This window comes from Orcinus orca, chromosome 5 (genome assembly GCF_937001465.1).
Source record: "Orcinus orca chromosome 5, mOrcOrc1.1, whole genome shotgun sequence".
Classification (NCBI taxonomy): domain Eukaryota; kingdom Metazoa; phylum Chordata; class Mammalia; order Artiodactyla; family Delphinidae; genus Orcinus; species Orcinus orca.
This window is the reverse complement of record NC_064563.1, coordinates 2,520,815-2,544,200: the sequence shown is the minus strand read 5'-3', so window position 1 is coordinate 2,544,200 and position 23,386 is coordinate 2,520,815.

Here is a 23,386-nt window from a genome sequence, read left to right as displayed (position 1 = left end):
CATGATTGATTCCTCTTCGACGTGACCCATAATGTAAAGGACACAGGAATGAAAAGTCAGATTCCATCCATGATAATTATCTCAACATTTCTAGGGCGTCTTGCCCCACTGTGATCTGACAGGACCACACCCACATGCCAGGCTGTGTCTCAGCATCCTGACACCTTCCTGCTCTGTGAGCCTGAACTTATACCCCCAGCAAAGCTTGAGTGTAAAGAGTTCTTAGAGGACAGAAGTGGAGATGGTACATCTCCTGTTGCTGGTTGCTACAGCTCCCTAAGGGATACTTCTTCCTGAAGTTTCAACCATTCTACTAAATAAGGTGTAGGGACTGTGCTGTCTCCTGTTGCCTTCACTGTACTTAGAGGAATTCTCACATTCAGAGGACTCTCCACAAACATGTGTTGAATGAGTTATTGATTCAATGCAAAAGTCAACTGAATTTGCCGTGTACCTAACACGCTGTAAGAGTGTGAGAATTATGAAACAAGGTCCCTAAACTTCAGGAGACTACAGTCAATCTGAAGAGACAGTAACTGGGAAGGAAGAGCTGGTGATGGCTCCTTGAAGAAGGTGGGGATTAGACTGAGTCTGAAAAGGGAAGGAGAGGAAAGCAAGGAGTCAGCCAGGAGTGAGGAGGGTGAACTGACTCCTGTGCTATCTCATTGGAGGCTGGCCTCCACATTTCTTGCACCCTGTTTCCAGAAGAAGGAAGCAAAAATGTGGCTGAATGGGTCTATGTTGTCATGCAGGAAATGCTTGTGTGCCTTTAAAACAAATCGTCATACTCAAAGCATGTAAATTAAATCAAAGGATTCTTGCAGAAAGAAAGAGACAGCAATTTTTTCCCATTTAACTTTCTTTTGAACAGAAACATAATCAATTTTCATTGTTCTCAGCCATGGAATTTACTGTACCCAGTGTCCTACTAAAATATCATTGATATGATGTACATGAATTCCAGCCTCAGGATAAACTCATGGAAAGTGTCAATTCTCCCTTGATGTTTTTTTTTTCATTATGTACAGAATAAAAAGGGAGCCATGGTGTAATGAAGGCTTGACAAATATCTGTGACATAAAATATGATCACTAGAAGAAAATAATGGTACCTTTCAAACTTTCCCCCCCAAATCCCATTATAGAAATAGGAAACCAGGAGTCATGCTTTTAGGAAAAGAATTGAAGCCAAATTCTTTCTCTCCTACTCTGGGAGTGTGGTTCTATGTCAAAATATTAGGATTAGAAGTTGAAATATAGTCTCAAAAGCCTGGATTAATGGACAAGATCATATTACCAACCTAAAAAGAATGGCTAAATTTCAAAATAAAATAGTTACATTTTGAGATTTTATCCCAACTTTATTGTAGATAGGAAAGATATAGGCCATTTACTGATATTTTTTAAATGTTTTATGGCTGATATAAATAGCTTCTGAGTATCAATGTTTAACATGCACAGACATACATACACAGAGTTCCTCAGTTATTATTTTGGAATAGAGGTTTCATTTTTAAGCCAAACAGACAACGTTATCTGTTTATGTCTGATGTTTGTGTCTCAGTATCTCACAATTTCCAGATAATCTGAAGCATGTCATTCCTTCCTTTAGTTAGAAACTCTAGATGACTAACATTCTGTGGCGTTGACTGAGTCTCTTCCAGGGCTTAGGGATTTGTGATTTGGGTTTAGAAAGTCTCATTGTCATGGTAATTTGGGATGCTTTTCAATAGAACTCAGGGAAAGTGGTAAATGGTTTCTTAGGAATTATAAGGTCAAGCTATTAGTTCATAAGAAAGAAAGTCAAAGTTAATATGAGGAACAGTTGTGGGTTTTTTGTTTGGTTGGCTTTTTGGGTTTGGTTTGGTTTTGTTTCATGTTGTCCGGACTTGAGAATCCAGGAAGGAAATTAAACTTTGCTGTCATGTGGTGTGTTTGAATTTAGATACTCCTGGAGAGAACCATCCATTTCTTGGAGAAGAACAACCTTCTCATTCTTTCCCTCCCCTCTTCTGTACTTCCCCACCCTGAATGCATGGGAGCTGAGATCAACCTCTTTGCTGTGTGAGTCTTGGACACCAAGACCAGAGCAATAGCAACTAGGCAGAGGAGAAAAAGGACTGACAGCCAATGTCCAAATTATAAAGATTATAAAACTTACAGGACACTAGGAGAGAGAGATGTGGGGAGAAGGGATAAATTAGGAGCTAGGATTAACATACACACGCTACTATATATAAAATAGATAACCAACAAGGACCTACTGTATAGCACAGGGAACTGTACTCAATATTCGGTAATGACATAAATGGGAGAGGAATCTGAAAAAGAATGAATATGTCTATGTGTATAACTGAATCACTTTGCTGTACACCTGAAACTAACACAATATTGTTAATCAACTATACCTCAATAAAATAAAATTTTTAAAAAAGGAGAGAGAGATGGAGACTAAGATTTCCTCATGTTCTCGGTAAATCTGGTGGTTCCCAAAAGAAAAAATGGACAACGGGGACGTGAGTGAAAAAGTGTAGGAAAAGTTTAGGGGAAAAAGTTTAGGAAGTGGGAAGAAAAAAGCAAACAAGTAACAAGGAGGTCCATGGCTGACACCTCCTTTCTGAGGCTTACAGGGTATTAGCTATTTCATGTGCATTTCCCAGAAGTGGGTGTAGGATGGGTTGCCATACCCTCCATCCTCTTACCTCGGCTCTCTACTCCTTTGGGGTAGTCCCACAAACCCCTTCAGTTAAGGACTTTTTAAAGGGCTCTTTGGGATCTACTGAGTGGAGAAGCTATTCCCTTCCTTCCTGATCTCTGGTGAGTAGATCTAGCTCCCTAGACACAACATGGGAAAGGAAGGAGCTTCTATCTGAAACCAACTACCTGGTGTGAAACACACAAAGGCTGAGTCCCTACAAGCTGCCAGCTTCTCCTCACACAGATCGTAGCTAGAGAGCCTAAGTGAGAGCAGAAAAACAGGAGTGAGACAGGGCTTCTTCTTCGGTTAATATTCCAGTTATGTTCTGCAGTTACAGAACTGACTGTATAGATATGAGACAGGCAATAGAAGAAAGAAATCTGGGCGTGATGTATAGGATGACCAACAAGTCAAATAGCTGGTGGGAACCACGCCTGGCAGCCAACGCCTTCCGTCAGACCTCATGAACTGAGCGCCCAACTTACTCCAGATGGAGACAAAGTCTCTGTAGCAGTTTCTTCATTCGAGTCTGTCATGTCGTCAGTCCCTGTGAAAATTTAGCAGGGGATGGAGATCGGTAAGAGGGAGGCAGTGAGGAGTGACTAGGGCAAGTGATGTGAGCTCTATGGGCTTTAGAATCTGGTCCAGGGAGGCCCTGTCTTGGCTGCAGTCACCTGGGAGGACATTAAAGTCCTGGTGTTCATGCCTGGACCGAGTAGCTCAGCATCTTCACGGGTGGGACCCAGGCATCAGTATTTTTGAAGGTCCCCAGGTGATTCCAACATGCAGCCAAGATCGTGAATCACAGCACTTGTACATTTTCATGTAAGGAATCTACCAGGAAGCACAGATTCAATCCCTCAGCAGCTTAGGAGTTTTGGGAACTCCCTGTGGTAACGTGTAGGTCTACAGAAACTATGCTGTGGGTGACAATGGTTCTCAAACTTTGCTGCACATGGGGGAGACTTCTTTTTTTAAAAAGTCCACTGGCCAGGTCACAGACCAAACAAATTAAGTCAGAATAGTATAGGGGCAGAACACAGGTATCAGTATTTTTTAAGTTTCTTGGGTTATTCCAGGTCCCGTTTCTGTGGCTTAATTTCTTCTCAGTTTTATAGGCAGGGAAATCACTGGTGGATGTTGATAGCATCAAGACTCGGGTTCAGCAGGTCTGGGCTGGAGCTCATGCTTCTGCATTTCTCCCAAGGTCCCAGGTGATGCTGACGCTTCTGGTCCATGGACAACACTTGGCTTTGGTCTATCTTCTTGTCAGTAAGACACGAGGGGCACATGTACAAGTCAGCAGCTGCCTTGGGAGTTTCAGAGAAGCCCCTGTGCTCTTGCCAGTGATGAGAGGGAGAGAGGGAGAAGAAAAAACCCCAAAGTCATCATTTCACAACATATACATTACCATATACAATATTATGTTTTATACTTTAAACAATTATAAAGTTATATGTCAATTATATCTCAATAAAAATGGAAAAAAAATCATGGCCTCTCTCAATACCACATTCTTTCATAACCAAGTCTAAATCCCCTGCTCACAGGAGAGAAAATGTCTCACAATTTTGTGGTCTGTGGGTCCTCATGACTTTTCTGCATTAGGTCTCACTTTTGCTAGTTATGCTGTGGCTAATAGAGCAACTTTCTACCTTTACGTGACCATGCAACTCCAAGAAGTGAGTTTGGAACTCACCTTTAAGAAGGTGTTGTTTGTAGGTTCACATGGAAAACATAAGGAAAAGGCAGGATTCCCAAGAGTGGGGATGTGGCTAATAAAATGAAAGACAACGCAGGGTTCTCCAGCTATCAAATCTCCCCAGGAACACACTGCAATATAACCTGTGTCAGGTCCTCCTTCCTTCAATGGAATGGTGGGAAAAGGGACACCATGAAGTAGCTAGCGCACAATTGTCCAGCCATTGAAAAGTGTTCAAGAATTCAGAAGCAAAAGACACAGTCCATTAGATCAAATCTAAAATGATAAACTGTAATGTAATAAATGGAATATTCCACACCTTAGGTCCAAGAAATCAATAACCCAAGTTTTGGTTGAGGAGATCTGAAATAATAGGACGAACGAATATAAAATATGTGCACATTTTAGCTGAAATGCAAGTGCAAATTAAGTCAATAGAGTAATGTTGCTGTTATTTATTCATTCAATTATTCAGAAAAAATCTAGGTCAAGTCCAGTGTTAAACCCTGTGCATACAGAAAATCAAACAGGATCTCTGTCCTTCATCTATTCATAATCTAGCCATGAGAAATGAAGTACAGAGTCTTGAGGCAAAGCCATATGTGCTCACTTCTTCTCTTCACAAGGAGCATGTTTGTTTCTGGAACAAATGCCTTAAGAGGAACCTTGACAAAACCCGTATCTTTAGGAGGCTGTCATTAGAACCACAAATCTACACATACAATGATGTTTGAAAAACAGGGGAAATTTTGCTATGATTTTCAAATATGGGAAGAGTGATTATTCAGAAGTGGGTTGGAACTTATTTCCTCAAGTTCTCTGGAAAGTCAGCTCAGCGCCAGGGGTGATACTTACTGGGAGGCAGGTCTGGCTCAGAAAAGAGCGGGACTGGAGGGGACTCACAGCTCAGAGATCCCCGCACACACGCTGAGTGTCGCTATGCAGAGCAAGTCCCTCATCCTCTCGGGGGTCTTCACGTGGGCAGTAGGTGACACTTTGTCAGGGGAGAGCTAGGAAGATCATGGCTGTGGGTAGGAGTAGAAGATGACAGACTCAGGAGAACGTCCAAATCTGAACACTCATGGGTGCATTACAGGCTACATGGTCATTGTCTTGTCTATGATGAAAAGAATAATTTTAAGGTGACTCCGGATTTCTCAGACCCTCTTTTCTTTGTAAAACCACACATCTAAATGGAGTCAGGGGCTGAATGTGCTCATCTAGAGACTGGGGTACAATTGACAGGAGTCACCCAGAGCCTTGGAGGTAAAACGTCCCAGGGGACATTCAGAGAAACTGATGGGAAAGGATCTCACAATCACAACCTAGGAATAAAAGGGAAGATTGAAGAAAGAAGTGGGCCTGAAAAATAAACTACAAGAGGCAAAAATAAAGCCTTGGAAACATGATCAGTACCTCTCCCCCTCACCCCCCAGTCAGTAGACTGGAAGAGGAGATGTGTAGAGGATGGATTTGGGCAAATTACTTTGGATCGGACTGGACATCTTTACATGTGACCAGCCATGTGACTAAGATGCCCGCTGGTACTGAAGAACAAGACACGTTGCCCTTAGCCCAGACCCTGGGACCAGCAGCTGGGCTTCGTGTCCATTAAAAGGTGACCAAGGTGAACTGGTTTTCTTATGGTCCTTCCAGCGCATGGCAGCAGTTCCCTCCTTTAGTTACTCACAGGCTTGGTGAATCTCCACCAGATAACTAGGGCTGATAACTAGAGCACACACGCTTCCAGTGTGCTCCAGAGTGGCCAGTACTTAGTGCTGGCCTGGGTGGGAAAGGAGAATCAAGTTTTCTCATATTTCTAAAAATAGCATCTTTGAAAGGATTTTAAACTTTGACATCCTTTGTGTCATTTTCACGCTTCACTCATTCTGTCCAAGTGAAGCTCAGCTTGAATTTCCTAACGATATCTTAATTAGTTCTCATAACTATTACATGTTAGTTCTCATAACTATTACATGTGGGTCTCTAGTGATGCTATGACCCATTTGTAAAAAGTTAGTTTCCTTGAAATTACTGTAAAACTATTCTGGAAACAGTATTATTTTCATTAGAATTAATAATGAATCCCTCACCCAATCCACCAGACTTTTTGTTTTTTTTATTCTCACTGTAGCTCAGTTCTCACTGTAGAGAACTACAGTGGCTGAGTCACTCAACCCAATGGCTGAGTCCCAGCCATTGAATTCTGCTCCTTAAGTCACCAATGGACAAACTTTATTTGATCATTCTAGGATTGGGGTTTAAACATTAGGTTTAATTTTTAAAAATCAGGATGAAATGACAGACCATTTCTTGACTCAGCGAGTTGACTGCGGATAATTCACTTGCAAACCCTTCTGTTAGGGGCAGATTTGCAAACCTCAACACAAAGGGAACCTTTCATAAAAGCTTTTCTCTGCCACAATGTTTTGCTACCTTATTCTCAAAAAGCAAGCCTTCTGTGAAGCTGCCTAACACACTACATGATTTAAAGTGTTTTTTATCTCACTTAAAATATTGCCGCACTAAAAAGTAAGATCAAGGAATAGTAGGTGTCACAGGGATAGGACAATTTTAAAAAATTGTCCTATCCCTGTAATTACCGATTTACCCTATTGCTTCCCTTCTTTGCGTTTGTCATTATCTTTTCATGTTTTCAGTTCTTATTCTTTGCTCTCTGTTTCATCAGCCTTTCTTCCCTTTACCCCTTTTGCTTCCCAGGGCAGACCACCCTAACATATATGCCATAGGACATTTCTAGAGAAATAGATTTTTCATGAATTTTCAAAGAGACAGATTCTTTTTATGCAATCATACCTCCTTTGCAATGGAAGGTGCATGTGGGTTATAAGATGCTTCTAGACTTCTCAGCCTCTTTGGATCTGGAGATGAAGGGGGAGAAAAGTTTTCTATTTTTATCTGTGAAACTTTCACTTGACATCTACAGCTCTGCTTGCAGATGATTTTTATCACTTTAAAAGTTTAAAGAGGACAAAGACTGATCCACTTCTTTTCTAAAGAAAAAAACTACAGCAATTGTGATAATCTTGTAGAAATAATGCCCTCTCAAGGAAAAATTGTTTTCAACTGAGAGGTTTCTGGGATTCTACAGCATTCTTCTGGAAGAATGAGCTGGTGTCCAAAGGGTGGAGATTTTTATAACTCAACTGGAGTTCATACACCAGGAAAAATAAGTGGTCAGCTCCAGAAAGACGCATCACGTTGGAATTTGGCAGATGGCATCAGTTTAGCCTAGGGCTGTAGTTCAATTCAGGGTCAATATATAGCCAATCCACGTGAATTCCTACTAATCCTATAACCCTACTTTTATTCTTATTCCTCCAGTGCTGAACTTAGAGCCTGGTTCAGACTAGGCTCTGAATAAATTTCTTTTTTTTTTAAAAAAATAATGAATATTTGTTGAGTGAAGGCTTCTGGGACTCTTTTTATTGTGAAGGAATAAAGGGGAACCATTCACATAAATCCAAACTCTAGTGGCTCCCCATGGCAGTGACATTAGCTATGGTGGTCTTAGGTCCATCTCACGAGCAACTCTTTGAAGACACCCAAAGCCTTGTAAAGCAGGAGTCCCAGGACCTTGTAAAATCCGTCACTGACATAGATTACATAGGTGGGTCATGGTCTCCAATATATGAAGTTAGAGCTGTCACATTCTGATGGCTTTTTAAAGTAAAAAGTTATTTAAAATTTGAATTTATAAAGCACCTCAAGGTTAAAAAATACTAAGGAAAACTTTTCTTTTTTTGTATCCAGAAGTGTGGATCAAATGTCAGTACTGAAAGGGTTTAAGCTCTCAAATAATATCGACAGAAAAATATACAACAGCCACAGACAAACGGAAAACAAAAACATCAGTTACGATTCTTGTTGAGACTGACTTCTCTATATTGAGCATATTAATCATACATGTCATGGTGCTTTTGGAAGTGGGGAGGAAAAAAGACAGGAGAAATAAAAATCAAGACGGCAGAGTAGAACAACGCTAAGCTCACTTCCCCTCATGAACACATCAAAAATACATCTACATGTGGAACAATTCTCATTGAAAACAAATTGGAGACCGGAAGAAAGACTCCTATACAGCCAAGGCTGTAAAGAAAGATTAACATGGAATCAGGGAGGGAGGGAAGAAAGCGACCAGGTCAGAACCCACACAGAAGAGCCGGGGGATACCCCAGGTTTGGGGATCCTCCCTGGGGAGCGAGGGGTTTAAACGGAGTATAATTTGTAAAAATACTGAACCATCAATATGTTCTACACCTGAAACTAACCTGATATTCTAAATCAACTCTACTTCAGTATAAATACATAAATGTATACATACATAAACAGACAAAATTCCTGAAACAAAACAAAACTGACCTCACTTTTAAAATCTTTCTTAAATAATACCTTGGGTGTTTAATTACAAATCCACGTGGTAGGTAAGGGTGGGTGGATGAAGTACTAACTCTCTGGCTTTATGTCATTCATTTATTCTTTTATTCACTTACACCATTGGCCATTTCAAAAATGACAGCTTTTCAAGCTTTCAAGGAAGCTTGAAAATATTTAGACAATACAGAAAAGTAATGTTTTATCTGTTTAACAATTTACTTTTGGGGTAAATCACTGCATAGAAATAACTGAGTGAGGTCACTAACCATCACCCAGGAGGGATCTTTCCTGAAAATAGGTAGGGAAAAATAGCGTAAATGCTGTACATTGAAGAAAATGAAGGTAAATTTTGCCTCCCTTATTGAAAAGGAAATTTCTTTGGCTTTCTATCTAGCGTACCATCCTATCTCTTATAGCCAGGCAGCATCCTGTTACCCACAGTTGTGGGTTCCCTTGTCTCCTGGGAAGGGCAGCTCATTGGAGACAAGATGGTAGGTGGAATGGATGGATGTTGCATGGGCCAAGCACTCAGAGGAGCAGGTCATGGGTTGGGGAGCATGAGATGGGCCCTCGTTCTCCTGTGATCCTACAAAACTCTAACAAACACAAGCTGGCTTTCTTAAGAAGCTTATCAGGATTGGCAGAGTGAAGAGTTCAGCAGCAAAACTAGAAGTAAGAGGTGTCTAAATTGAACATCTGAAATGCAGGGTCAAAGTGGAGGGTGCCAGGAGGATTTGACTGGAAATCTTCAGAGATCTCAGGACAGCCACATTTTTCAAAATCTCTGATGAAGTAAGGGCCTGGGTGACAGGTTCCGTATGGCTGCAGAGTCAATAGCAAGCCACCAACTGCCTTATTCCCGTCTACTCCATTATGCCCTATTCACATCATCATTCTTGCATCTTTGAGCCACTGATCGATGTTCTGGAAGATGACTATGTGATCCTTACCTATTGACTTCATTCAGGGTCTTCCTGCATTCGATTCACTGAAGCTAACACTTACTTAGCTTCAGTGAATTTATGCATCAGAATTCATCTACTGCTTAAAAAAGTAATTGACTCTTCTCTTCCAGGGAGGAAAGTTTTAATTGTGTTAAATTGTGTTAACTAGATACTTGTGTCTCATTGCTATTTCCAATTTTGCCTGAAGGTCTCAGGTTGGTATTTCACTAAGTTCTATTTTTAATTCATTCTCCTTGAAGGAGATACACCCCTAGATGGGGCGACCCATGGGGCCAGAGCTCTGGGAGAAATGGAAGAACATAACATTCTACGGGCGCAAAAGTCTCCCTTCAAACCAGCTCCAAGAACTGTCCTGGGAATTCCCTGGCAGTCCAGTGGTTAGGCCTCTACGCTTTTACTGCAGGGGCTGCAAGTTCAATCTCTGGTCGGGGAACTAAGGTCCCCCAAGCTGCACGGCCAAAAGAAACAAAACCTTCACCTTCACCAAAAACACAGAATCTCTGTGCTAAGGAGAATGCCCTCATCTAGTAGGGAGTAGCATCTTGATGTTCATGACAACGGCATCATCTTTCTGTATCCAGCTGGGTCCCTTCAAGCTCAGGCCCAGCGCCCTGCTCACTGAACAGTTCTCTGAGGCAAAGGGAAGTGGCACCTTGGGGTGATGAGAGTCCCTTCGTGACTCACTCACGTGTTAGTTCATATGCTGGCTGTAGCCCTTGTTTGCTGTGACGGAACGTACAAAGCAAATAAAATAAACAGACAATGATGGTGACGAGCCAGCTTTGTCTAGGTCACATTGCCCCTCATTGTAATTCTAGCTCCAACCCATCAGGCATTTGGGAATTAATGTGAACCATGTAGTACAGAAAGTCCAGGAATCAAAGGCCCGGGGTCCTACTCACTAGCAGGGTGGCCTCAGACAAACCATCGCCTTGTCTGTCAAGTAGTCCCTCAATGAAACAGAGACTGTGGCAAGATCATTCTGGGGGCTCCTTCCTTAGCAGAGGTCCTGGAGACTCCATTCACAAGTCCTATCTTCATTCTGTGGTTTATGAAATAAAGTTCAAATGTATCAGCTTGGCTTTCGATGCCCTCCGCCCTCTGATCCCAACTTAGGCTCATGTCCTTTCCTCCATGCACACCCAGCACACGATCCATTCTGAAGAAGGTGGGAGAGGAGTGTGCTCATCCTGAACCTCACAAAACCCGTGACATCTGTCGGCCTCCCCAAAGCGCCTCCCAGGAACGAAGCCATTTTTCCCCTTCATTGAGTGCCCAAGCTAGCCCAGAACGCGGCATTTTCTAATTGCTCAATAAATACTTGTAAAACGAAGGAATTCCATGTGTTGCTTTTCCCAAGGTCATTTGTTTTTCTTTTTTTTTTTTTAAATATACAATTCCTTTTATTTATTTATTTTTATTTATTTTTTTAACATCTTTATTGGAGTATAATTGCTTTACAATGGTATGTTAGTTTCAGCTTCACAACAAAATGAATCAGTTATATATATACATATATTCCCATATCTCTTCCCGCTTGCGTCTCCCTCCCTCCCACCCTCCCTATCCCACCCCTCCAGGTGGTCACAAAGCACCGAGCTGATCTCCCTGTGCTATGCGGCTGCTTCCCACTAGCTATCTACCTTACATTTGGTAGTGTATATATGTCCATGCCTCTTTATCGCTTTGTCACTGTTTACCCTTCCCCCTCCCCATAGTCTCAAGTCCATTCTCTAGTAAGTCTGTGTCTTTATTCCTGTTTCACCCCTAGGTTTTTCATGACATTTTTTTTTCTTAAATTCCATATATATGTGTTAGCATACGGTATTTGTCTCTCTCTTTCTGACTTACTTCACTCTGTATGACAGACTCTAGGTCTATCCACCTCATTACAAATAGCTCAATTTCGTCTCTTTTTATGGCTGAGTAATATTCCATTGTATATATGTGCCACATCTTCTTTATCCATTCATCCGATGATGGACACTTAGGTTGTTTCCATCTCTGGGCTATTGTAAATAGAGCTGCAATGAACATTTTGGTACATGACTCTTTTTGAATTATGGTTTTCTCAGGGTATATGCCCAGTAGTGGGATTGCTGGGTCATATGGTAGTTCTATTTGTAGCTTTTTAAGGAACCTCCATACTGTTCTCCACAGTGGCTGTATCAATTTACATTCCCACCAACAGTGTAAGAGGGTTCCCTTTTCTCCACACCCTCTCCAGCATTTATTGTTTCTAGATTTTTGGATGATGGCCATTCTGACTGGTGTGAGATGATATCTCATTGTAGTTTTGATTTGCATTTCTCTAATGATTAGTGATGTTGAGCATTCTTTCATGTGTTTGTTGGCACTCTGTATATCTTCTTTGGAGAAATGTCTATTTAGGTCTTCTGCCCATTTTTGGATTGGGTTGTTTGTTTTTTTGTTATTGAGCTGCATGAGCTGCTTATAAATTTTGGAGATTAATCCTTTGTCAGTTGCTTCATTTGCAAATATTTTCTCCCATTCTGAGGGTTGTCTTTTGGTCTTCTTTATGGTTTCCTTTGCTGCGCAAAAGCTTTTAAGTTTCATTAGGTCCCATTTGTTTACTTTTGTTTTTATTTCCATTTCTCTAGGAGGTGGGTCAAAAAGGACCTTGCTGTGATTTATGTCATAGAGTGTTCTGCCTATGTTTTCCTCTAAGAGTTTGATAGTTTCTGGCCTTACATTTAGGTCTTTAATCCATTTTGAGCTTATTTTTGTGTATGGTGTTAGGGAGTGATCTAATCTCATACTTTTACATGTAGCTGTCCAGTTTTCCCAGCACCACTTATTGAATAGGCTGTCCTTTCTCCACTGTACATTTCTGCCTCCTTTGTCAAAGATAAGGTGACCATATGTGCGTGGGTTTATCTCTGGGCTTTCTATCCTGTTCCATTGATCTATCTTTCTGTTTTTGTGCCAGTACCATACTGTCTTGATAACTGTAGCTTTGTAGTATAGTCTGAAGTCAGGGAGCCTGATTCCTCCAGTTCCTTCTTTCGTTCTCAAGATTGCTTTGGCTATTCGGGGTCTTTTGTGTTTCCATACAAATTGCAAAATTTTTTGTTCTAGTTCTGTGAAAAATGCCAGTGGTAGTTTGATAGGGATTGCATTGAATCTATAGATTGCTTTCGGTAGTAGAGTCATTTTCACAATGTTGATTCTTCCAATCCAAGAACATGGTATATCTCTCCATCTATTTGTATCATCTTTAATTTCTTTCATCAGTGTCTTATAATTTTCTGCATACAGGTCTTTTGTCTCCTTAGGTAGGTTTATTCCTAGATATTTTATTCTTTTTGTTGCAATGGTAAATGGGAGTGTTTTCTTGATTTCACTTTCAGATTTTTCATCATTAGTATATAGGAATGCCAGAGATTTCTGTGCATTAATTTTGTATCCTGCCACTTTACCAAATTCATTGATTAGCTCTAGTAGTTTTCTGGTAGCATCTTTAGGGTTCTCTATGTATAGGATCATGTCATCTGCAAACAGTGACAGCTTTACTTCTTCTTTTCCGATTTGGATTCCTTTTATTTCCTTTTCTTCTCTGATTGCTGTGGCTAAAACTTCCAAAACTATGTTGAATACGAGTGGTGAGAGTGGGCAACCTTGTCTTGTTCCTGATCTTAGTGGAAATGCTTTCAGTTTTTCACCATTGAGGATGATGTTTGCTGTGGGCTTGTCATATATGGCCTTTATTATGTTGAGGAAAGTTCCCTCTATGCCTACTTTCTGCAGGGTTTTTATCATAAATGGGTGTTGAATTTTGTCAAAAGCTTTCTCTGCATCTATTGAGATGATCATATGGTTTTTCTCCTTCAGTTTGTTAATATGGTTTATCACATTGATAGATTTGCGTATATTGAAGAATCCTTGCATTCCTGGAATAAACCCCACTTGATCATGGTGTATGATCCTTTTAATGTGCTGTTGGATTCTGTTTGCTAGTATTTTGTTGAGGATTTTTGCATCTATGTTCATCAGTGATAGTGGCCTGTAGTTTTCTTTCTTTGTGACATCCTTGTCTGGTTTTGGTATCAAGGTGATGGTGGCCTCGTAGAAGGAGTTTGGGAGTGTTCCTCCCTCTGCTATATTTTGGAAGAGTTTGAGAAGGATAGGTGTTAGCTCTTCTCTAAATGTTTGATAGAATTCGCCTGTGAAGCCATCTGGTCCTGGGCTTTTCTTTGTTGGAAGATTTTTAATCACAGTTTCAATTTCAGTGCTTGTGATTGGTCTGTTCATATTTTCTATTTCTTCCTGATTCAGTCTTGGCAGGTTGTGCATTTCTAAGAATTTGTCCATTTCTTCCAGATTGTCCATTTTATTGGCATAGAGTTGCTTGTAGTAATCTCTCATGATCTCTTTTATCTCTGCAGTGTCAGTTGTTACCTCTCCTTTTTCATTTCTAATTCTATTGATTTGAGTCTTCTCCCTTTTTTTCTTGATCAGTCTGGCTAGTGGTTTATCTATTTTGTTTATCTTCTCAAAGAACCAGCTTTTAGTTTTATTGATCTTTGCTATTGTTTCCTTCATTTCTTTTTCATTTATTTCTGATCTGATTTTTATGATTTCTTTCCTTCTGCTAGCTTTGGGGTTTTTTTGCTCTTCTTTCTCTAATTGCTTGAGGTGCAAGGTTAGGTTGTTTATTCGAGATGTTTCCTGCTTCTTAAGGTAGGCTTGTATTGCTATAAACTTCCCCCTCAGAACTGCTTTTGCTGCATCCCACAGGTTTTGGGTCGTTGTGTCTCCATTGTCATTTGTTTCTAGGTATTTTTTGATTTCCTCTTTGATTTCTTCAGTGATCACTTCATTATTAAGTAGTGTATTGTTTAGCCTCCATGTGTTTGTATTTTTTACAGATCTTTTCCTGTAATTGATATCTAGTCTCATGGCGTTGTGGTCAGAAAAGATACTTGATACAATTTCAATTTTCTTAAATTTACCAAGGCTTGACTTGTGACCCAGGATATGATCTATCCTGGAGAATGTTCCATGAGCACTTGAGAAAAATGTGTATTCTGTTGTTTTTGGATGGAATGTCCTATAAATATCAATTAACTCCATCTCGTTTAATGTATCATTTAAAGCTTGTGTTTCCTTATTTATTTTCATTTTGGATGATCTGTCCATTGGTGAAAGTGGGGTGTTAAAGTCCCCTACTATGAATGTGTTACTGTCGATTTCCCCTTTTATGGTTGTCAGTATTTGCCTTATGTATTGAGGTGCACCTATGTTGGGTGCATAAATATTTACAATTGTTATATCTTCCTCTTGGATCGATCCCTTGATCATTATGTAGTGTCCTTCTTTGTCTCTTCTAATAGTCTTTGTTTTAAAGTCTATTTTGTCTGATATGAGAATTGCTACTCCAGCTTTCTTTTGGTTTCCATTTGCATGAAATACCTTTTTCCATCCCCTTACTTTCAGTCTGTATGTGTCTCTAGGTCTGAAGTGGGTCTCTTGTAGACAGCAAATATATGGGTCTTGTTTTTGTATCCATTCAGCCAATCTGTGCCTTTTGGTGGGAGCATTTAGTCCATTTACATTTATGGTAATTATCGATATGTGTGTTCCTATTCCCATTTTCTTAATTGTTTTGGGTTCGTTATTGTAGGTCCTTTCCTTCTTTTGTGTTTCTTGCCTAGAGAAGTTCCTTTAGCAGTTGTTGTAAAGCTGGTTTGGTGGTGCTGAACTCTCTCAGCTTTTGCTTGTCTGTAAAGGTTTTAATTTCTCCATCAAATCTGAATGAGATCCTTGCTGGGTAATCTTGGTTGCAGGTTTTTCTCCTTCAACACTTTCAATATGTCCTGCCACTCCCTTCTGGCTTGCAGAGTTTCTGCTGAAAGATCAGCTGTTAACCTTATGGGGATTCCCTTGTGTGTTATTTGTTGTTTTTCCCTTGCTGCTTTTAATATGTTTTCTTTGTATTTAATTTTTGACAGTTTGATTAATATGTGTCTTGGCGTATTTCTCCTTGGATTTATCCTGTATGGGACTCTCTGTGCTTCCTGGACTTGATTAACTATTTCCTTTCCCATATTAGGGAAGTTTTCAACTATAATCTCTTCAAATATTTTCTCAGTCCCTTTCTTTTTCTCTTCTTCTTCTGGAACCCCTATAATTCGAATGTTGGTGCGTTTAATGTTGTCCCAGAGGTCTCTGAGACTGTCCTCAGTTCTTTTCATTCTTTTTTCTTTATTCTGCTCTGCAGTAGTTATTTCCACTATTTTATCTTCCAGGTCACTTATCCGTTCTTCTGCCTCAGTTATTCTGCTATTGATCCCATCTAGAGTACTTTTAATTTCATTTATTGTGTTGTTCATCGTTGCTTGTTTCATCTTTAGTTCTTCTAGGTCCCTGTTAACTGATTCTTGCAATTTGTCCATTCTATTGACCATTCTATCTCCAAGATTTCGGATCAACCTTACTATCATTATTCTGAATTCTTTTTCAGGTAGACTGCCTATTTCCTCTTCATTTGTTAGGTCTGGTGGGTTTTTATCTTGCTCCTTCATCTGCTGTGTGTTTTTCTGTCTTTTCATTTTGCTTATCTTACTGTGTTTGGGGTCTCCTTTTTTGCAGGCTGAAGGTTCATAGTTCCTGTTGTTTTTTGTGTCTGTCCCCAGTGGCTAAGGTTGGTTCAGTGGGTTGTGTAGGCTTCCTGGTGGAGGGTACTAGTGCCTGTGTTCTGGTGGATGAGGCTGGATCTTGTCTTTCTGGTGGGCAGGTCCACGTCTGGTGGTGTGTTTTGGGGTGTCTGTAGACTTATTATTATTTTGGGCAGCCTCTCTGCTAATGGGTGGGGTTGTGTTCCTGTCTTGCTAGTTGTTTGGCATAGGATGTCCAGCACTGTAGCTTGCTGGTCGTTGAGTGAAGCTGGGTGCTGGCGTTGAGATGGAGATCTCTCGGAGATTTTTGCTGTTTGATATTATGTGCAGCTGGGAGGCCTCTTGTGGACCAGTGTCCTGAAGTTGGCTCTCCCACCTCAGAGGCACAGCACTGACTCCTGGCTGCAGCACCAAGAGCCTTTCATCCACAGGGCTCCTTAATTTGGGATGATTCGTTGTCTATTCAGGTATTCCACAGATGCAGGGTATATCAAGTTGATTGTGGAGCTTTAATACGCTGCTTCTGAGGCTGCTGGGAGAGATTTCCCTTTCTCTTCTTTGTTCTCACAGTTCCCAGGGGCTCAGCTTTGGATTTGGCCCCGCCTGTGCGTGTAGGTCGCCGGAGGGCGTCTGTTCTTTGCTCAGACAGGACGGGGTTAAAGGAGCCGCTGATTCGGAGGCTCTGGCTCACCCAGGCCGGGGGGGTAGGGAGGGTCACGGAGTGTGGGGCGGGCCTACAGCGGCAGAGGCCGGTGTGACGTTGCAGCCTGAGGCGCGCCGTGCGTTCTCCCGGGGAAGTTGTCCCTGGATCCCGGGACCCTGGCAGTGGCGGGCTGCACAGGCTCCCCGGAAGGGCGTGTGGCTAGTGACCTGTGTTCGCACACAGGCCTCCCGGCGGCGGCAGCAGCGGCCTTAGCGTCCCATGTCCGTCTCTGGGCTCCGCACTCCCAGCCGCGGCTCGCGCCCGTCCCCGGAGCTCTCTCAAGCAGCGTTCTTAATCCCCTCTCCTCGTGCACCAGGAAACAAAGAGGGACGTAAAAGTCTCTTGCCTCTTCGGCAGGTCCAGACCCCTCCCCGGACTCTCTCCCGGCCAGCCGCGGCGCACTAACGCCCTGCAGGCTGTGTTCACGCCGCCAACCTCCGTCCTCTCCCGGTGCTCCGACAAAAGCCGGAGCCTCAGCTCCCAGCCCCGCCCGCCCCGGTGGGCGAGCAGACAAGCCTCTCGGCTGGTGAGTGCCGGTCAGCCCGATCCTCTGCGCTGGAATCTGTCCGCTTTGCCCTCCGCACCCCTGTTGCTGTGCTCTCCTCCGCGGCTCCCAAGCTCCCCCACTCCGCCTCCCGAAGTTTCCACCCGCGAAGGGGCTTCCTAGTGTGTGGACACTTTTCCTCCTTCACAGCTCTCTCCCGCGGGTGCAGGACCCGTCCCTATCCTTTTGTCTCTGTTTAGTTTTTTCTTTTGCCCTAACCAGGTACGTGGGGGGTTCCTTGCCTTTTGGGAGGTCTGAGGTCTTCTGCCAGCGTTCAGTAGGTGCTCCATAGGAGTTGTTCCACGCGTAGATGTATTTCTGGTGTATCTGTGGAGAGGAAGGTGATCTCCGCGTCTTACTCTTCCGCCATCTTCCCGGAAGTCTCCATTTGTTTTTCAAGTGGTGATGTGCAAAGGTTAAAATGGCTGATTTTCAAGTACCAGTAGCTAGTGAGCACATTTCTGAAGGATAGGGGAGTCTACTGATACCCTTGAAGGTTTATCTTGTAGGTGCCTATATACCCTATGTATCCCCCCAATTCTGTCCTTATTCTCAGTCCTTTTTTTCATGCATTTGCTGGGTCCTGGCATGGCTTTCTCGCTGCCTCTCATTTTTCCAAGCCCTGTACCACCCGTGAAGGGTTCTCAATCTCCAGGCCCATATTTCTTTCCTCTTCTAAAGTCCTATATGGCTACCATTCACCTTTTACTTATTAATACGTAACATTTCACAGGGAAAAGCACAGAGATCAGGAGACTCAGATTCTTGTCCTAAATCAGTACTGAAATTATGAATAAGTGTCTTCACGGAGCCTAATAATGAGGCGGTCTGATGAATCTGGCCTCCAAATAAGTTTCAACTTTTGTGATTAGTGAATGATAGGGTCCATGTGGAGCAGGGTTCCGTAAAGATTTCTAAGGCAGTCCTTGCCATAAGTGGGAAAGAGGTTAGTTAGCAACTTTTGCTGTGGCCAGAGCAGGAATGGCGTCCGAGCACGAGACCCAGGACTAAAACTTCAGGAGTCTCGGGGCACGTGCCACCTTCCTTGTGAGGTCCTAACATTATCTTTGCCTGGTCTTCCTCTGAAAGGGCTGTCCTTTGATAACAGCTCTCACGCAGACCTTTGCTCGGTATCCTGCACATAGTAGCTACTCCGTTAAGATATTTTGAATGAAGAAAGACTTAAACCTTGAAAAATTCTGCAGGTAGCCATTTCAATTCAATCAAAACACATTAAAAGAAATACACAGATTTGTTTTTCCAAAGCGTATTTTTTCACGAGTTTATTTTTACTTCACTCTCCGAAGACTTAAATGTAGGTTTCTCTAGAAAGAACGCTATACATCCAACGTGATGCTGAAAAGCTCTTAAATGCTACAAGACGCTTATAGCCACATGCTTGATGAATTCTGTATGATAAAGTGACTGAGTGTTTTTGTATGCAGCGTTTATTTTTTTTAAATAACAGCTTTATTGAGATATAATCACAGACCATAAAGTTTATCATTTTATTGGGTAGAATGTGACGGTTTTTAATATTCTCACAGTGTTGTATATTTATCACCACTCTCTAATTCTAGAGCATTCTAATAAGCCCCATATCCATTTGCCATCATTCTCCATTGCTGTTCCCCCTAACCTCTGGCAACTACTCAACTACATTCTGTCTCTCTGGGTTTGCCTGCTTTGGATATTTCATATAAATGACATCATACAATAGGTGTTTTGTGTGTGTCCGGCTTCTTTCACAGGGCATCATGTTTCCAAATTTCATCCATTTGTAGCATATAACAGCACTTCATTTCTTTTTTTGCGGTACGCGGGCCTCTCACTGTTGTGGCCTCTCCCGTTGCGGAGCACAGGCTCGGGACGCGCAGGCTCAGCGGCCATGGCTCACGGGCCCAGCCGCTCCGCGGCATGTGGGATCTTCCCGGACCGGGGCACGAACCCGTGTCCCCTGCACCAGCAGGCGGACTCCCAACCACTGCGCCACCAGGGAAGCCCTCAAATGGTAAATTTTAAACTTAGTGAGCAACTCCCCAAACTGAGATATTGGAGGATACACAGGTATCAACCGTATTTTAATTATACTGTTCCCAAACAATAAGTTCTAGCTTATCCCTCCACTCTTACAATCAAGCAACTTAGTGACACACTTGATCAGTAGCAGGGACGCTGAGAACATTGGGCCTGAGTTGTGAGTAGAATGTTGTAGCACGCAGGGGAAAAGCCTCATGATAACTCTGTTCCTTGCGTACCTTGAGATACAGACACCAGTTTCCAGAAATCAGTGGGGCAGGAAATTTCAGCAAAGAAAGGAGTTATCTATGAGACCTCTTCAAGGGACTGGGTGCTGAGTCTGATAGACACAGCACAGCCAGCCCCCTTTCCACAGACTCTAGAATTTATTGCCTGTGGGATGCAGTTCTGAGCCTGTGCCCTTACCTGTAATAACACCTACCCCAGGGGATTGTTTGGAAGAAATGTGGGATAACAAATGAAAGTGTCTGAGATGGTGCCCAGCCCATAGAACACTACATATGAGTATTTCAGGTGCTAACCCTTCTCTTCCAAAAAATGCAAATGTGAGTGGTCCAAAGAACAGTAGGCTTGTAATTAGAAGATACGGATTCGAGTTCTAGTTTTGCTATTTGCTAGCTCTATGAACTTGGATAACTCAACTTAAGCTGAACTTTCTCTGTCTTTAAAATGAAGATAATCATGCCTTCTTTGCCTTGCAATTGCTTGACTTCCAAGACTTTTAAGAATGTACGAAGAAGTGCTTTGTAAATGTACGTGTGCTCAATGAATATGTATTAATACAACGTATGGCCTCCATTCCTCCTGACAAAGTTCATGCTTGATTCCTGTCCTCACTGGTGACAAGAGATCAGAGGGAAAAAGATAACACCAGCTTCCAAGGGCTGCTATACTCAACCACGCTATGACACAGAGATTCCATAATATTCGGGATCAAAACTCGTCTTCTTCTGATTTCTGAAACTCAGGCCTGAGATAAACATAATGCTGCACTGAACTGAAAATAAAATCACCCAGCCTGGGGCAGCAGTAAGTCTCTAAGTTTCACAGAGATGCTACAGAATCACTGTGAGCCTTGCAGAGGTCCAGGGTGCCCAGGGTCCATGTAATTTCTATTACTGACCTTCCATCTTGGCAAAAGTACACAATGCCCCATACATGCCCCTACGTCACATGTAGGGAGAAAAAAAAATCTCCAAAGAAGAAAGTCTAATGCTTACGGTACATACTATAGATTGCTTGACTCAACAGATTCTAGCTCGCCTTCCTGAGCTATAGAAACTGTCACACTAAAAATTATATTTTAAAACTGTCAGGGAATTCCCTGGTGGTCCAGTGGTTAGGACTCCACGCTTCCACTACAGGAGGCAGGGGCTCGATCCCTGGTCGGGGAAACTAAGATCCCGCATGCCTCACAGTACGGCCCAAAACAAAACAAAACTATTATGAAGATAGAAATCCACAAGTAAACTAACTTGCACCACACAGACACAATCCCACATGTCTTAGCGGGGAAGGGAGAAAATCGAAGCCGTGCCCCACATTGAGAAGATCCAAGTTTTGGCAAGCAGGGCTATAGTTATTCTGGACCGTAGGGTGTGTTCTGAGGTCTAGGCATATGGCATATATGCTAGGGTGGCTCTGCCCTGGCATCTGGTAGGGGATGTCAGTACTGATGTTCCTAGTGAAGAGCTTCATTGCATCTGGCTTCATTGTTCTTCACCTAGTAACATCTAAGACCGAACCCCTGTGAACTGCTTGAATCAAATCACATCTCCGTCTGATTAATAGCTATAGTTAATAGCTATAGTCAATTCTGTTGTCAGTGACTAACAACCTCAACCAAGAGTACTACATCACAGCACCCTGATGAGAATGAAAAAGAACCATGGAATTCAGATTTGACAACATATTCGGAAAAGGTGAAAAGAGGTGTTATTTTTAAAAATCAGTTTTTAAATATGTAATATCTCTATTATGAAGTTGAGAGAAAAATAGAGTTCTTTTTTCTGGGATTGTAGTCAATTTAGTGCTATAGGTATGCAAGTTTTATATAGTCATAAAGTCTGTAGTTGCTGTTGTTGTTGTTTTTGGTAAAGTACATTTTTGTTTAATATTTCCAAACCTTTCTTCTAAATCTGTTGTCCTCAAGTTAAGAATAGCAGTTTCCTGCCAAAAGTTAATAATAAAAAAAAATATATATATATATATGTATATATATATATATTTTTTTTTTGCAGTACGCGGGCCTCTCACTGCTGTGGCCTCTCCCGTTGCGGAGCACAGGCTCCGGACGCGCAGGCTCAGCGGCCATGGCTCACAGGCCCAGTCGCTCCGCGGCATGTGGGATCCTCCCAGACCGGGGCACGAACCCGCGTCCCCCGCATTGGCAGGCGGACTCTCAACCACTGCGCCACCAGGGAAGCCCAATAAAAATATTTTAATTAACGTTGGGAAAGTTTCCTATTTTGCAAACACAATTATTTTAGAATTACGATTTATAAAATTAACAGTGTTAACCATATTTTGCCCTTCTGGGGACCTTCTGCTGGAGGACTTGTAGTTTTTCAGGTCTAGGATCTTGAGGGACTACATATAAATCATTGTTTGAGTCTTAGAAGAAATTTGAGAGGCAGAGACACCTTATTGTAGACAAGACAAGAGAGCCAGCCAAATGTTATTCTAACAACAGTCTACCACCTTATTCTTGCAAAAAAAAAAAAAAAAAAAAGGCCTTAAATGATAGTTAAACAGGCTATTAGTCTACTGAACTCTGAGGTCTCTATGATGAAGAAGGCTGGGTTACAAAGTCACATGGCCCTCCATAACTTTACAGCATCTCAAGGAGGCACCTGCACTAGAATTCAACCTGAATGCTACATTTTCATATCAGAAGAAACTTCTAAGATTACACATTTAAAGACACATGAAAAAATCAGATTTCTGCCTTAAGTGTTTCACTTCCTAGTCTTGGTGATTGTTTAGGGAGTTGGTTTGGTTCCTGAAGCTCATGGCTTAAATCCCTGTTTAAGACTTTATTAATATGACTAGCTGTATTATTTACATGCTGTCTGTTTCATAAGATTGCCGTCTCTTGTGTTACCCAATGTGTAACCAGGCCTCCAACAAAATTAATGAGGGCTAAACATCTTGAGGCAGTCGATCATATAAATAACTCTAAATAGAATAATTGTAATAGTACAACTCTAGATATGGGAAGAAGCAACAAGGGAAACATTTCCTGGATCGTAATAGACTAGTAAGACAGGTGATTCCGTTACCGAGCAAGCTCACTCTGCTCGCCGCATGACAGGACGTGGTGTTGAGGCAAGAAATAGTGACGTTATTCGGAGCCTGCAGACTGAGAGGATGGTGGACTCGTGTCCTAGAGTACCATCTTGTCAGGGTTTGGATGCCAGCTCCTTTTATAGCACAAAGAGGGGGAGGAGATGAGGAAGTAAATAAAAAGACCCTAAGTTTTGCAAAATATCCCCTGGAATGGCCAGCCTCAGGGAGGGGCAGCCATCCCCAGGTGGACAGGGTCAGGATGTTTCCCTGAACAAAGGCACTTTGGTTTAACATTCAGGGAGAGGGGCGGGGTTCCCGCAGGCAGGCCATTACGTATAGACAATATCCTTTTAGCCAACAAAAGCAACAGGAAGAAAAGGTTAAAGTAAAAGAAACAGATGCACCGTGTAG